At 43.8% G+C, this 15,541-nt stretch overlaps 1 long non-coding RNA gene across 1 annotated transcript in view; it reads left to right on the top strand.

Annotated features, from left to right (window-relative positions):
* Window positions 1–2,892: 2,892 nt before the first annotated feature.
* Window positions 2,893–15,541, top strand: part of LOC132508202 (uncharacterized) — a 55,862-nt gene continuing 43,213 nt past the window's right edge. Inside the window, exon 1 of the long non-coding RNA XR_009536466.1 lies at window positions 2,893–3,088. This is a non-coding gene — a long non-coding RNA (uncharacterized LOC132508202). The remainder of the gene's footprint in view (window positions 3,089–15,541) is intronic.

Here is a 15,541-nt window from a genome sequence, read left to right as displayed (position 1 = left end):
TACGTGTTTTAGGAAGGAACATTTCACACTGAATGGAAAAAATGTTCTATCACATATGAAATTCGTGCAGCTGCGCGGAACTTGGTCCAGATGGTTTTAGACTATAAAACACCCCCAAATGATAGACAGTAGGCCTTCCCAAGATTATGTGATAAAGTCACAATCTTTTATTTTGACCTCCCAAATTTCTGCTTTGTATTATTTCCCATCAAATCACATATTTTCTTTTACAAATGTGTTTCTCCGAGAGGGTTAGAGAAACGTTGCGCCTACTAAGTGTTAGAAATGAATGTTAAGCGAATGGAAGAAGGCCTCTATGAACAGATATCAGCTAAATCACTCAGCCCCAAAATGCAATGATAGCCATGACAACAATGCAAATGACAATACTTGGTTATTACAATGGTTACTAGAAATATTTCTTGGGAAAAATAGTGCTAGATGAAAATCCCTTCCAAATACTTTCACACCAAGCTAATTCATGCATACTCTTTAAGAAAATGAACACGGTCTTCAAGAATGCTGAACAAATCACTAATAAGAAAGGAACTTCAATTGATTTTGAAATAAATCAATAGGTGATTAACATAATATTTTTAAAGCAGCAGAATGTATGTGTGTGTATATCTCTATATATTACATAAACATATATATTTCCAACACCTCTTAGCTCTTAATCGAACAAGGGCTTTATGCTGTGGAGCCTGGCTCTACATAGCCTCACAACTTCTTTAGGATGCCCTTGGTCTTTATAACAAAAATCCTAAAATGGTCTGTGAAACAAGACTACGACGACAAGCCATTCTGCAGTGAAAGATTTTAAATCATCCAGCCTCTTTTAATAGACTTGAGACTTATTGAGGTAGAAACCATAAAAAATGAAGAAGGGAAATTTAATCCCTGAAATATTGATTTGCACATTAATATCATATAGGCAGAGGGCAATTTGGCTTCGTGGAAATGACACATTGTCGACCCTTGGTGAAGTCAGAGCCAATCTAACTGCTGAACATGTCTGAATCTCAAGAGTTATTAAGGGCTTCCCTTCTTGCCTTTATGACTTTTCTTCAGCCTACCAATGCAATCTTAAATGTATTATCTTTAAGAAATAATTGTAAAACCTCAGGGGTTTTCCAGTTAATGGAAGGGAGGCCAAACCACATCAGATTCTGAAATGCAACATTAAACCCTTGCAATCAACAAAACCACCTCAATTCTCATCCATCCAGTGCAGGATCTAATATTGTTATTAGAGATAATCAAATTTCATTGTGTAAATTTAGGCTCATGGTCAGAATGGAAGCAGTAAATTCTGCAATATTAAACAGCGATTTTCTCAGCCTCCTTTATGTTTTCCTTTGCTGGGACAGCATCTTTTAAAATAATCCAACTAGCTCAAAATTAATGGGCAGATCTGGCCTCATCTGCTAAAAACTGCAAAAGATTACAATAAAGCTGAGTGTGTTTCCTTCATTTTTAACTTTAAGTGGCAACTTTCACTTCCTAGACCCAGAGCCCACTCTCCCTTGCCTACCTCACAATTGGGTGCTATTGCTTTGACTTACACAGCTGGTTTACCTGACCTTTCTTTGTTCCTTAGGTACATATCACTTTTCAGATTTATGATATTTCCCCCATATTTCATTGACTCTATCTTCATTGACATAAAAATGAAAACAAATGAGTTGACTTTTCAAAATCCAAAAGCAACCAGCTACTGAATAAATACACAGTGATACTCTCTCCCCAGTTTATGCCATAAATATTAGAACAGTTTTTTTTTTTAATAGCTGTATAAACCTTATGAGCCCCACACTGAAGCCAGGTGCAAGAGGTTAAAACAGCTGGCTAGCCATCTTTTATTTTTGTGTGCCTTCCTGCTGATTGAAACCGCAAACGTTGAAAACTATCAAATATTCCCTTAAGGATTTTTTTTTTTTTAAGAAGAGGAAGGAAAAAAGAAAACCTTCGTTTTCTTTAATATGCTCCTCCGTGGAGAAGAAAAACTCTAAAACACAATCAGTCACAGAGATTGTGAAATAATCCCAATCCCTCCTTTCTGTTGTATTTAAACCATCCTTTCCAACAACTTCTAGACACAATTGTTTTTATTCTTCAGTTAGGAAAAAAGAGAGAAAAAAGAAAGAAAGAGAGAAAGTCTGAGCTTGCTCTGTCAGTTTTGCCAGTAAATATAAAGTAAAACAAGTGTTGATGGTACCGAGAGTGTTACATACCCGGGCTGTGTTTTTGCATTGCTCTCAATGGAAGCGATCGATGCCCGTGTCACTGTCGCGTCCCAATCGCAGCCAAGTCTCAGCCTTAATCTAAGCAACATCCGAAAAGGCAGCGGCAGCCGCAGCCTCTCCCTGACTCTTCCATCCATCCACCCAACTAAAAATATAATACTACATATGAGCTTTAACCACTCCACGTTTATAGGGATCAAGCCACTGAAAATCCAGGAGAACACAATAAAAAAAAAAAAAAAAGCCCTCCTTCTGTCTCTTGTCTCTCTCTCCTCTCTCTTCCTCTCTCTCTCCTCTCTGTCTCTCCTTTTGCCATCTACATGATCCTTGATTAAACATGGAACAGAGTTAATAAAAAAAAAAGGGGGGGAGGACTCAAGGAGAGGAAATGCAACTGTCAGAAATCGGGACCGCCAGATTTCCTGGTGAACCTGCCTCTCTGAGTCAGTGTCAATCCACCATCTTCCGCCAGTGAACTTGTCTTTGGGTTTTTGCTTGGTCTGGGGGGGTTGTTGTTGTTGTGTGTGTGTGCTTTTTTTGGAACGGGGGAGGGGAAAGGCAAGGTGGGGGCTGGCGGTGGGGGGGAGTAGGGAGACCATGTGTGTCTGTGAGTGTGTTGAGTGTGAGTGTGTATGTGTGTGTAGGGGTCGGGGTGGGGGGGTCCGTGTTCGCGATCTGAACCTTTGGTACCTACAAGGAGGGTGTCTCACCGAACGGTAGCTAAGACCTCACCAGGACCGCGCGGAAGCGAGGAGTCGCGGCCAAAGGCGCCCGCCGGAGCCTCGTCTCTGGGCCGGACCCCAACCCGAGCGGCCGAAAGGAACCCCCCGCCCGGACCACAGGTAACAAAAGAAATACAAACCAGTGCACCGTCTTCGGGACTGGGGGTGGGAGGGGCTGGGTGGGGAGTCCTCTGTAACTTGGGCATCGGCAGAGAAACTTTATACAATTCCATGAGAAATTTTATTATTTATTTTTCCGATAGAAAAGAGCAGAAAGAATGGGGGGAGGGGGAACGAGATAGAAGTAGAAGGAAGGCGAGACCCGACGCATTCCAGCCCCTCTTCCCTTAGCTGCTCCCGGCCGGAAGGCGCACTTGATGCCGGGAGAGGCGAAGAAGGTGAAGTTCGTTTGTAGACCTGGAACCCCTTTGGGGGGTGCCGGGGAATAAATCAGTTCTCACAACCGGTCACAGCCCCCCCCATACACACACACACACACACACACACACACACACACACACACACACACACACACCTTGCCCTTCGCCAAAAGGAAAGGAAAAGATTCTTGACCCCGAGCCGCGGGCAGCTCTCCTCCGGTCTAAGACACACCCAGCAGCGAAAGCGCCCCGAGAGAGCTGCGGCCGCCTCCCGGGTCCCTGGCCCCGAGGCCCGGCGATCCCGCCTACTAACGGACCTGTCTGGCGTTCGCCGGCGCCCGGGTCCGCGCCGCCTCCCTCTCCGGCGGGCGGGCGTCTACCTGCAGCCCCAGCCCCGGCTCGCGCCCCAGCCTCTCGGAACCCCCTGCCCGCCGCGCACGGAGCCGCGGGCCTCCGCAGCTCCGGCGCGCTAAGCGCCCTTCGTAGAACTTGAGCGAGGGAAGAGGGGTGGTGAGAGGAGGAGAAAACCGAGGCTGAATGGGAGGGGAGGGGAGCAGGGAGAGAAGAGGGAGAGAGGGGCTCCGAGTCCCACCGACCAACGTCCAAACTTTCGGAGGATGGGTGCGAAGGAAGGGTCATCCCGACCGGGGTGAGGGGGCGCGGGGCGACCGGGGGCCCCTGGCAGTGTCCGCGCCGCCGCGGAGCTGACAGCTTCCCCGCGCCTCGAGAAAGCCCCGGGCTCGCGGTGGAGACAGAACCCGAAAAGACAGGCAAAATGAGAGAAAACTGCTCGGCCAAACGTGGATGACCCGCCACTTAATCCAAAAGTTAAATCCCGAAAAACGCACACACACACACACACCCCAAAGAAAGTGGAAAATCAGGTCCTTCAGTGCCCCCTTCCTCCCTCGGCGGAGCAAATCCTGGAGCCAAAAAAGGGGGAAAGAGATAGAAAAGGGGGGGGCAGAGCGGAAGAGATGGTCGGGCTGAGGGGATGTGTGCGAGAGCGAGCGGGAGCGAGCGAGCCAGGCGCAGAGAGGGAGAGAGGCGGAGAAGGAGAGAGAGGGAGCGAAATATCAAAGATTGTGCAAGATCAGGCTGGAAAGATAATCGATACTCGACCTAAATTTAACACAAACTACTCAATAAAAGTTAAAGAAAAAACTTACTTTCCATTTCCCCTGCAGTTCCTACTCGATCTTCGCCTCTTTTTTGTTTTGCTTTTATTTTACTTACAGCTGATCACATCCAAGTAAAACGAGAGGGTTCATTAAAAAATAAAAAATTAAAAAAATTAAAAAAATAATCCTCGAACTTTATTGGGTGAAAATAAAAACGCTGGAGCAGAAAGTGGGGGGCATGGAGCGGTCCTCGGGGGTCCGGGAGGAGTTAAAGCATGTGCCGACCGCGGTCTCGCTGTTTGGTTGTGAAGGGGTTGGGAAAAGGAGGAAAGGAAATGAAAATCCGATATGTCTTTATTCTGCTAATTATTATCGTTTTAGCCCTGTTTAAAAAAATGGCTGATTAAGTTGAGTGCGCATGTCTTTGTGTGTCTATTCCCGATATGCACTCTGGGAATGAGAGAGGAGAGCGAGGGAGAGGGAGAGGGAGAGGGGGGGAGAGAGAGGTGTAATTAGTGAGGTGATCAACATTCCCCAGACTGCAAATGACGCGCAAGCCCGGACCCGGAGCAGCCCGGGAGCCTCGCGGCTTCCGAAGCTCGGAGCGCTGCGGCGGGAGTCTGGGACGCGGCGACCACAGAGAGGGCAGGGGATGGGGACCTCCGGGGCTCGCACCCCACGCGCCCCTGCGCGCGCGACTCCCAAACTTCATCAGACACACACACACACACACACACACACACACACACACACACACACACTCACACACACTCGGCAAGGAGGGGGAGAAAATAAAACATAATACCGCCCAAAACGTGCCCTTTAACCACTCGAAAAAAATTTTGTTTTTTATTTTAATGAGGCAAAGTAATTATAATCGGACCAGAGCTGTGTTTACTAGGAAGCTTTAAGCAGAAAGAGGAGTGAGGGCAATGAAAAGGTTTTCTCTGCTTAGTTTATTCTGCTACGTACAGGAAAGCACTTTAACGGCGAAATGCGGGGTCCTGAGCAAATATGCAGATGTATGTAAATAAAGGGTGCCTGGCTGTGTGCAAATACCGCTCTGCCCAACCTATTTCAAAGGAGGGATTGCACTCTGGATCTGTAGGCACTCAATGTGAACACGTATCTTTCGTTTGTACACGCAGGAAAGAAAACCCAGGGCGTGGAAGATGGAAGCGGTTAGTTTAGTCAAAGTAAACTTTCAAATGAGAATAAGGGATGGTTGCGAGGATGATAGTGAGGGTACGGTTCTAGCCCTTATGTAATATTTTTGAATATTTTATCAGAATTGCATAAGTTCAGTGTAATAGCTTTAAGAAGACTTAGGAAGAAAACCTTTCATCTTGCAAGTGTGTTGAATTATCTTTCTTGAAGCACATTATGATGAATTTTAAAACCCCACTACAGATCTCATTAGAATGAAATATACTTGGTATTTTCTGGTGCAAAATTTAAGGTGGCTGATTCTCATTTGAAAATCTAATTATCTCTTTCCAATATTACAGATGTGAATATGAGTGACACTTTCATTAAAAGATAATTAACTAAAACTAGGAATAGACATACTTTTAAATACCCCCTACTGAATATGGACTATACTGAATACGGACTATACTGAATATGGACTATATATATGTATATGTATGTATGTGTGTGTGTGTGTGTGTGTGTGTGTGTGTATATATATATATATATCTCCATTGCTCCTCAAAGATAGCATCTTGAAACACTGCTATACTGCAGGTCACAAGTAGATACCATCTACGTAATATTTCAAAAATAGGAATTCTAGAGAGAAGGTGAGAGTAACAAATCAAACAAGCTAAAAACAGGAAATACTTGCAATGTCCAGCTTCCTGGACAGGTGAGGTGTCAGCTGCTTTTGAGTTGACAGGCCTTTGAAGTTCTGGATGGCCAGGATCTGCTCCAAAACCTTGTCTTGGGCCTTAAGCACCAAATCTACCAAATACCAACAGAAAGGTTTACTGCACAAGCACTAGGAAAAACAGAGCCTGCAAACACACACACTTCTGGGCCTGAAACCTTGCGTTATCAGGAAACATTTGGAAAATCCTAAGACTGATGCAAATGGAATTAAAAAACAAACAAAACACCTGGGAGGATAAAAGCATAGTCCTCAAAAGAGCAGACCTAGGCCCTGATCAGGAAAGCTGGTTGCCTACAGCAGCTGGGTAAGGTTACAATGAAAGTGCAGAGGCTTGGAGTGGAGAATAAACCCTAGATATGGTCTTTATTAAGAGAAAAAAGCAAATCACCACCATAAGAATCTAGAGTCAGTCCATGTACTAGTGTATTAGAAACCAGGACTACTAAACATTAACAGAAAGAAAATTATCTACTTCTCCAAAGACTTTATTCCATTTCAAACTTGTTTGGGAAGAAATCTGACCAAAGTGGACAGCTTCCTAAAATTTTTGATTTACTTTCTTTACAGCCCCACCTTTACACACAGCAACTGTATCACCGGTGTGCTAGTGGTTGGTGTCTGATTGCACCTCAGTGGGGTTTATCCATGTGCCTTAAGAAATATACATGCCCACGAGGGTAAAATTTAAATTCTCTGTAACTTGCAAGTGAAGAAGGTGTTTATGTAGCGTTACTGTTTACCGAAAAACACCCCAGAGAGCAAAAATTCTGGCTTTAAGAAACAATTTGAGGTGCGTGTAGGGGGAAGAGGGTGAGGGGAAATGAAGGCAGGGAAACTTTCAGGTTCAAATCAGAAAAGATCAAGCCCTTTGCAGGAGAGGGCTCCATGTACAAGCTCACTGATGGAAAAACCATTTCCTGCGATTTCAGACGGGTAAATGCGTATGATGAAGGAAACACCTGAGAACAATAAGTCTGTTTCAGGCTCAGGTGAAGAAAGGGGTCTATTTCTGGCACTGAAGAATAGGGAAATGATGATCATTTCGTTTTCAAGTTTTCCTTTATTTCTTTTGCCTTTTTTCTCCCTGAAACATCATCAATAATATTAATGTCATTGATGTCAAAACACCAAACGTCAAATCAGGAAAACCATTTAAAAAATTTTGTGGCTATTTCTCCTCTATGCCCTCATCCCCTCTTCCCTGAAAAATACAGCTGTAGTAGTAGTAGTAGTAGTAGTAGTAGTAGTAGTGTGTGTGTGTGTGTGTGTGTGTGTGTGTGTTGGGGAGGGGAGTTATCGAATTCTAAGTAAGAAAACAAAAGGAAGGAGGATTTGTAAGAGGGGCGCCCACTTTTGCAATCCCTTCTGCAAGCGAGTATTCCTCTTCTAGCGTTTGTGTGTGTGTGTGTGTGTATGTGTGTGTGTTTTCTTTTGAATCATCTCTTCCTCGTCCTCTTTCACCTCCTTCCTAAGAAGAGAAGCTGGGATGAGGGTCGGGGGTTAATGGGCTGAGGGGAAGGGGCAGAGAGGAACTAGCACAGAGTCAAGAGTTTCCTCCAGGGCTCGGCCTTGGAGCGCGTCAGCGCGCGAAGGGGAGCTGGGAGCAGCGGCCGCAGGTCTGCGAGGGGTGGGCCCGGAGGCGCGGAGCGCGGCGCCGCGGGCAGGGGCGCGGCGAGGGGAGCGAGCTCGAGCCCAGCCCGCAGGCTGCTCCGGGGCGCGGGCGCGATCCGCCCGGCTCGACCCGGCTGCGCTGCTGCCCCGCGGCCCCTGGCGCCCTCCTCCTCGGCCCCTGGCTTCGGGAAACCCAGCTGCTCCTTTCACGTCTCTGCGGACTCCTCGCCTTCAACCTTTGACCCCACACAACACCCCCACCCCCCATGCCGCTGTCCCTAAACTCTGCACGAACCCACCGCCGCCTTCGCGGAACGTTTGGCTACTTTTAATTTCAAAGTGAAACGAGCAGAGGTTTCCCCGCCGCACCCAGAACTTTCCCTAGACCCTCTTCTGCACTTTCCAGGGCTGCCCCGCCGAGCCAAGCCCACTGCAGAGCACTCGGATCCTGACACCCGGCGCCGAGTTGGGGAAGGACCAGAAAGGGCTACCAGGTGGTTAGGTGTTGAGTGTTGGAAGCAAGGAGTAATTAACATTGAGACAAAAGGTAATTTCCACTCCCAGATTTTCCTCGGCGTATTTTATTTCCCACATCTCTGCGGAGGACACTCAGGGCTTTACAATCGGTTTAATGAGTCTTGAGCTGTATGTTCCCCCCTTCCCCCGCCCTGCCCTCGCTGAGTCACTAATAAATACCCCACCTCCCTCTCCCCCGCTTCCCTCCAGCTCAAGACTAGCCCCAGCCCAAGGGGAAAAGGTTCCCAGTCTTTTGACCGCGCTTCCGGGGTCTATAGATGAGCTCAGTTTGAAACGAGGTATTACAAGTGATTTCAGCGTTAGGAACCCTTTATGTCACCACAGACACTTTCAGATCCTCAGCCCCCCTCCTCTTTCCCTCTTTTTGTTGGGTCTTCTCCTCCCGGGGGCTATTTAACAAAGGCAGTCTGTTAACTAACATTTTTGTTTAACTCAGCAACTCCTTTCCAAAACACACTTAAACCTGATACCAAGGTCTGTTATTTTGTGTGTGTGTGTGGCGGGGGGGAGGAGTATGTATGTATGTAAGGGGGAGACGATGAAGTTGACAGTGAATCGGAAAGTGCAGGGCTTATTGGGGAAAGTGTCACAAGCATTATATTTCTAGTGAAATAATTCAAGAAATAGTGTGGGAGAGCCACTTCCCATTACTATGAAAAAAAGTATATTTTCTTGAGAATTAAAAAAGGGAGGAGGGAGAATGAAAATATGACCTAACATCCAGAATGGACACTCTCTTTGATGGTGAGAGTGAACTAGATGAAATGACATTCAAAGACGAAAGGTATTTTGAGTGTGTATGTACGTGTTTGTGGGCAGTGAAATCCGTCGTTCGCTTATTCCCTCCCCTCCCCCAACCTCGTTCTTCTCTCCTCCGTAGTCTCATTTTTTTTTTCCCCAACATAAAAATGACCCCCTCCTGATCCTGGGATCTATCTCTGTACTTCCATATCCCCATATATTTCTACCTTTCCAGACTGAAGCCCAGTTTTTGCTTTAACTTCGGAGTAAATCGGTTTTACCTTTCCCCCCCCCCCGGAGGTTCAGACCTGGTTGTGTGTGTGTGTGTGTGTGTGTGTGTGTGTGTGTGTGTGTGTGTGTGTGTAGGGGGTCATTATGTACAGTTAGACACAGGTAAGGTAAGGAATGGGGAGGGGAGAGGAGTTATAGAGAGTCTGAGGTATAGAGGGTCTGAGGAGGGAAGAATTAAGGGAGGAAGAAAGGAAAGACAGAAAAAGTCAGACACACTCTGGCCTTTCAGAGGTCAGGGCTCAGACAGTACTGTGACCTTCTTTCCCTCTAGGCAACCAGACCAGTGTTTATAAACAAAATCAGGCAGGTCTCTTCCCAAACAATAGCACTTCACTAACTTCACAAGCACTTCTACAGCTCTTATGCAAATTAATGAGGACCACCACTGCCCCCCACACCATACACATGCACACTCACTCCATCCAGGGTCACAAGCACACCCTTCTCACAATACAAGGAGATATTTCCAGCAAGAGTATCCAACGAAAATTTTACACTCCGTCTGGGGAAGAGCTGTAAGAGACAGCGATGCAGATGGGAAAAGATAGACAAGTGAGGAAAAACAAAATAAAGAATAACTGATTTCATTGAATAGAAGATACAGTTGTGATCTTTTTAAACCTAAAACATCTATATTTAGTCAATGAAATGCTGTAGAGACAATATATTAACTCCAGCCACTAAATAGAATTATTTTAAAACAGGACATTACATTCATCCAAACATCCACATTTACAAGACAAAAAAAAAGTCCAGATCTTTATAGTTGAAGAAAAGCCATCACCTCTGTATGTAACATCCCTAAATATTAGACACAAAAGCACCATTAAATCCTACAGCAAACAAACAGCCCATCTGATCTAAGTTACAAAATGTATAATTAAATCCATCTTTAATTACAAAAGGCAGCTAGCAAGCTAAATGAATCAAAGATTTTGAAACAAATGTTGTTTGCCAAGGTACAGAAATGATAGCTTTACATTATATTGTCACCAAAATTCCATTTCAGGAATATAAATTACAAGATAGGAAAAAAAAATGGTGAAAGCAAAAAAAAAAAAAAAAGAATTAAATGATTTTCAAACTTTTGCTTTAAAATAATTATCAGTGAAAGTCTACCAGAAAAAGGTTAAGGAAAATATACCTCAGAGCAAAAAGATCATCTCCTTTTCTTCTTTGTCTATCAGTCCCCTGTTAAAGCATATGGAAAATGTTTTCAGAATGCCCAGATTTGGCACATTGTCACTGCAAAGAGAGGAGCGCAATGATGCTGTTAGAGAAAATGGGAAATAAATTCAGGATTGGGTGCTGCCTCCTTCAATGCGGATTTATCTAAGTTTAATTTAATATTCCGCAATCACTGAATGATCGCATATAATTCACCAAGATTTTAAAGGGCTTTATTTAAATACCTTGAGCAATAAGAGGATGGAATTTAAACCATTGCGGCCATTGCTTATATATTTTATTTTCCTATTAGAACCTTAAGTGGCAATTTCTAATAATAAAAGAAAAAAACGATAAAGATTTGTTTTTTTTTAAAGGGAGAATGTTAAAGGAAAGCGTTAGTTTTATTAAAATCATTCTGAACGTAAAATCAAAAAGCACAAAATGGTTGTTTGTAAAACACTAAACCTTTAATCGATTTTATTGGCATTCCGATCGATTAGATAAACGGAAATCTATAGCAAACATCAAAGCATTTAAAACATTTTCCCTATCTCATTTATAAACAAAACTTTTCTTTTCAGCAGAAAAAAGTGATTATCAAACGACTAACAGGAAATTCTTCAGATATCAAATTACGATAATAAAATTATTTCCACATGGAAAAGGATAATGACAATGATGATAGTAATTACAATAATGAATAATTCAACAACCCTTTGACATGTATGGAAGAACCTCGAGCAGAACCGCTCTTGAAGGGGGCCACTTTAAAATAAATACTTTATTTTTAAAGGAAATCTTTTTAAGAGACAACTCAAGGGGAGTAGCTTAGGTGTGGCTCTCGGACTAGTGTTAATTTCCCTGCAATTGCAAGGGAATCAATTTCTTTACCGGCGTTTTCCTTCCAAATTGAGTTACTTCTTATTAGCAAAAATTAATATGCAAATGTCAGTGAGCCTTACCAGGTCTGCAAACTTGTGTCTGAACCTGTCTTCTACTTATTCTAAAAGGTGATTCCCAAATTATAGAGGGGGGGCGAGGACTGGACTCCACAAAACTGAATGGAATCACACATTTGATCCTTTAAGTGAAGGAAAATAATTTATTTAGAGATATAAAAACTGCTATCCGGAGAAATGAAACCATCAGAGAGCTTCTGGCATTCTAGCTAGCTGCAGCTAGAGGAAGTGTTGCTGTAACGGGTATTCTGTTTATTTGTTAAAGAAAATCAATGAAAGAGGCTGTAAAGTAGTTAGTGAGGCGTGTGTTTGGGACTCGCGGTGAATCGTGACTCCGTCAGGGTGAACGAGCAGCTCTTCCTCTTGCCAGAAAAGTCCCTGCGTCGCCCCGAGCCGGGGCGCGGGCTGCACGGCACCTGGTTCCAGCTCGCCGGTGCTGCCCCGCGGTGCTCGCGCCAACGCCAGAGTCCGTACAATTCTCTGCCCTTTCTGCCCTCTGTCCTAGCAGTCGCTCCCTCTAGTTGACAACGGGTGCCTTCCCACGCCCTCCCTCAGCAGCACACACCTTTTTCCGCTTTCTCTCTTACTGACTCTAGTCGTTCCCTCCTTCCTTTACGCTACAGGTCTGAACTTCTGCACTTCTTTTCCTTCTACTGGAATCTCACTCTTCTCCATCTCCAAGTCCCTCCGGTGAATCGCCGAATATTTCCTTCCTACCCCGCCCCTCCCCCGTTTCTCTCTCACGCCATTTATTTAGCACCCGGGTCTTCTTACCCTCGCGCTCCTATCCTCTCCTCCAGACATTCCAGAGAGTTCTCATCACACCAGAATGCACTCTCTTTCTCTTCCTCCTCCCCTTGGATTGGAGAGCCGGGGGTGGGTGGGGGTGCGGGCGAGGGGGGGGATTGCGATTTCAACTCCCAGGGGGTTTATTCTATTCTTTTAACAGCTTTACTTTCCCTTTTCTTCTTTGCGTAACCTTCACCTACCTACTAATTTATAACAGAGGCGGTTTCTTTCCCTTTCATTGCCTAGTTTACGGTTCCGGTCCGGGGTTGTGCGTCCCACGCACTCTCCGCACCTCCCCCTCCCCGCCCCCACCAGCCCGCATCGCCCCCGCCGGCCGTGCTCCCCGGCAACTATTTTCATTTACTCGGTTGCCGTCTAGTTGCACTTTCTCTTCTCGGAATAAGTTAGCTATCCAGATTTAAAGTTCTCTGTATAGCCCCTCTTTAATTTGTCAAATTACTTCGTTGCCCAAGTTAAGGGAGGGGGTTTGGGGAGGCAGTATATCACCCACTTAAGTCCCTTTTAACACCCCAGTCCCACCCCCCGCCCTGGTAATATCTTATGTGAATAATAACGAATTCTGGACGATTTTCCCTCTCAGCGCGTGCAGATTGCTTATGAGTTATTCCTGAGCGGGTCTCAAACTCCTCACTTGCATCTTCTGGCTTCGAGTGGTCATCCTTCCAAACTTCCCCCCTTTCCTCTCCTTCCCTCCCCGGCAGCCCTGGCTGCGAGCGGAGCTCAGTCTAAAGACCTCGTCCTCTCGCTTCTTGTTTCTTGCGGCTGCAGCTGCCGCTGAAATTCGCTGCGGCCGCTGCCTCTTCCCGCTTTAATCCCAGACCTCCAGTCATTGGGCAGCTCCTCAGAGGCAAGAAGTCAACACCATGGCAACCCGACAAGCCTATCAGATCACCGGCTGGTGTGACAGCAGCAACACTGCAGGCTGGAGTGGGCTGGGCAGAAGAGCAGAGTGGCCTCTACGCTCAGGTACACAGTCTGGGAGTGGACAGCAGCTGTCAGCCTCCACGGTCTGGCTACACAGATGTGCACCACCCAGTTCATACCCCTACCCTGTGTCCCCTCGTAGGTCTGGAGGAGGAGAAGGAGGGATACCAGTAGGATTGGAAGGGCTTCGGAAGAGACTTTCAAGCTAAAGTAATCAAAGCCCTAGGTATTGTAAACTAAAGGTGCCTTGTGCCCCAGCATTCCATGAAACCAAATCGCAGTAGCCTCAGAACCAAATTTAAGGGGTTTGCACAAAGGTGTGGGGCTTTTCTTCACCAGTTCTATCGCTTGCTTGAACAAAATTAAGGAAACATTCTGTTCTGGAGTTCCAAAAGGATACAAGAAACTGTGGCACTTTTAACTTTCACTGTCTGCTAAGTGTTGGTTTCTACAAAAGCTCAACATCACTTTCAGCCATGCTAATTGCTTTGGAAATGACCTAAACTTTACCTGAAATGGCCTTTGCCTTGTTCTTTCCTAAAATGTGTGCTGTGTGTAATGTGTGTTCTAGATCTTGATTCTCTAGAGAAGAAACAGAGAAGACTAGGAAATGGGTAACTGGGAAATCTGTGTGTCCCTCTTGGGCCTACCCAGCCTTTGTATTTCCTCCTTTTCCTTAAGAAACTCCCAAGTAGGCAGATGGAAGAAGACAGGACTTTCACTAATATTTTAGAACATCTTGTTAGTTAACATGAAATAGATAGAAACTGCATTTTTCATTTTTGATTTTAAAAGCACACAATGTTTTTGAGAAACACAACATGTTATTTCTCCATTATAATTATAATTCTGCTGTGAAAACTTTGACAAATAATTGTACAATATGTTATCATTGATCATATAAACCCCTCTATCACTTATCTCGTCGTTGATTTCTAAATTTCAGAACACGCATTTGTCTGTTGAAGTTGGAAAAGACAGAAAGAGAAATCCATTTAATATTGAAGTTAATGTGTCGTATTGAGGAAATCTTGTATGAATTCTAAAATCTACCCTTAAGTCCACTTCACATAAACACAATTCACTAAGTAAACAGCTTTCATATTGATCTAACATTTTAACATTTTTAGGCTCTCAGTGTGTATTTAAATTATCCTTGGCATGCATAAAATCCTAGAGAATTGGAAAGGTTTCTTAAAACAGCAATTGTAATATTAAGAAAGTAGGACAGAGAGCCAATTTTTTTGGCTCTAGAGAAAAATTCAATGAAATCTTGAACTTCATTTCCTTACTTTCTCTATATTTCATTGTTGATGGATCCTAATATTAAAACAGTGCATTTTCAAAATATAATTTATTACAGACCCAAAACGGGTATAATAACGGACATTGGAGAAACAGGTCATGATATACTAGAGAAAACATTTGGACATACTATGATATTCCCTGTAACGAAACTCTAATAACATGCTGGTAACATTTTCTTATTCTGTGCCACTCTGCAGAGTTGTTCAATGAAGAACTGCCAAGCACACAGAACTGAAATTTGGTTAGAGTTTAAATGGTTATTTCAGTGCCAAGTTATTGACATCCTTTAATATTTTTTCCTAATTCATATTACATTTGCCATGTACTGAGTGTTTACAGTGGGAAATGTAGGAAGAAACATAATACCACAATTTTACATTAAAATGCATATATTTAATTCGTTATCTCCCAGAAACAAACTTGTAAATTTAAAATGCTTTTAAAGAGAAGTTAAATAAAGTGTGCAAAAATCTTTCAGTACATTTTGGCTTCAGTAAGAATAAAGGAATACAGGAAATATGATAGCATTAAAAATTTTATTATTTCATTTAATGAATGGTACATCCTCAGTTAGTGGAGTACCTTAGGTTCTATAATACTACTTGTGTACGGGTGTGCGTCTGTATGCTAGTCAAAGATGTGAACAGATACTGCCATTCAAATGTTTATCTATATGTAATATTTCTAATTTTAAAAAATTAAAATAAGATGTTCATAAATTAATATATTACATTTAAATGAAAACAAATATCTAGATATTCTATTAGATCCTTTGAGTTTCTTAGAAATGATTATTTTTTCTTTATTATTTTTTCTCTGCCATGTATAGA

Source organism: Lagenorhynchus albirostris, chromosome 17, assembly GCF_949774975.1.
Source record: "Lagenorhynchus albirostris chromosome 17, mLagAlb1.1, whole genome shotgun sequence".
NCBI classification, from domain to species: domain Eukaryota; kingdom Metazoa; phylum Chordata; class Mammalia; order Artiodactyla; family Delphinidae; genus Lagenorhynchus; species Lagenorhynchus albirostris.
Note: the sequence above shows the minus strand (reverse complement) of the source record. Positions and strands in the feature narration are given on the sequence as shown.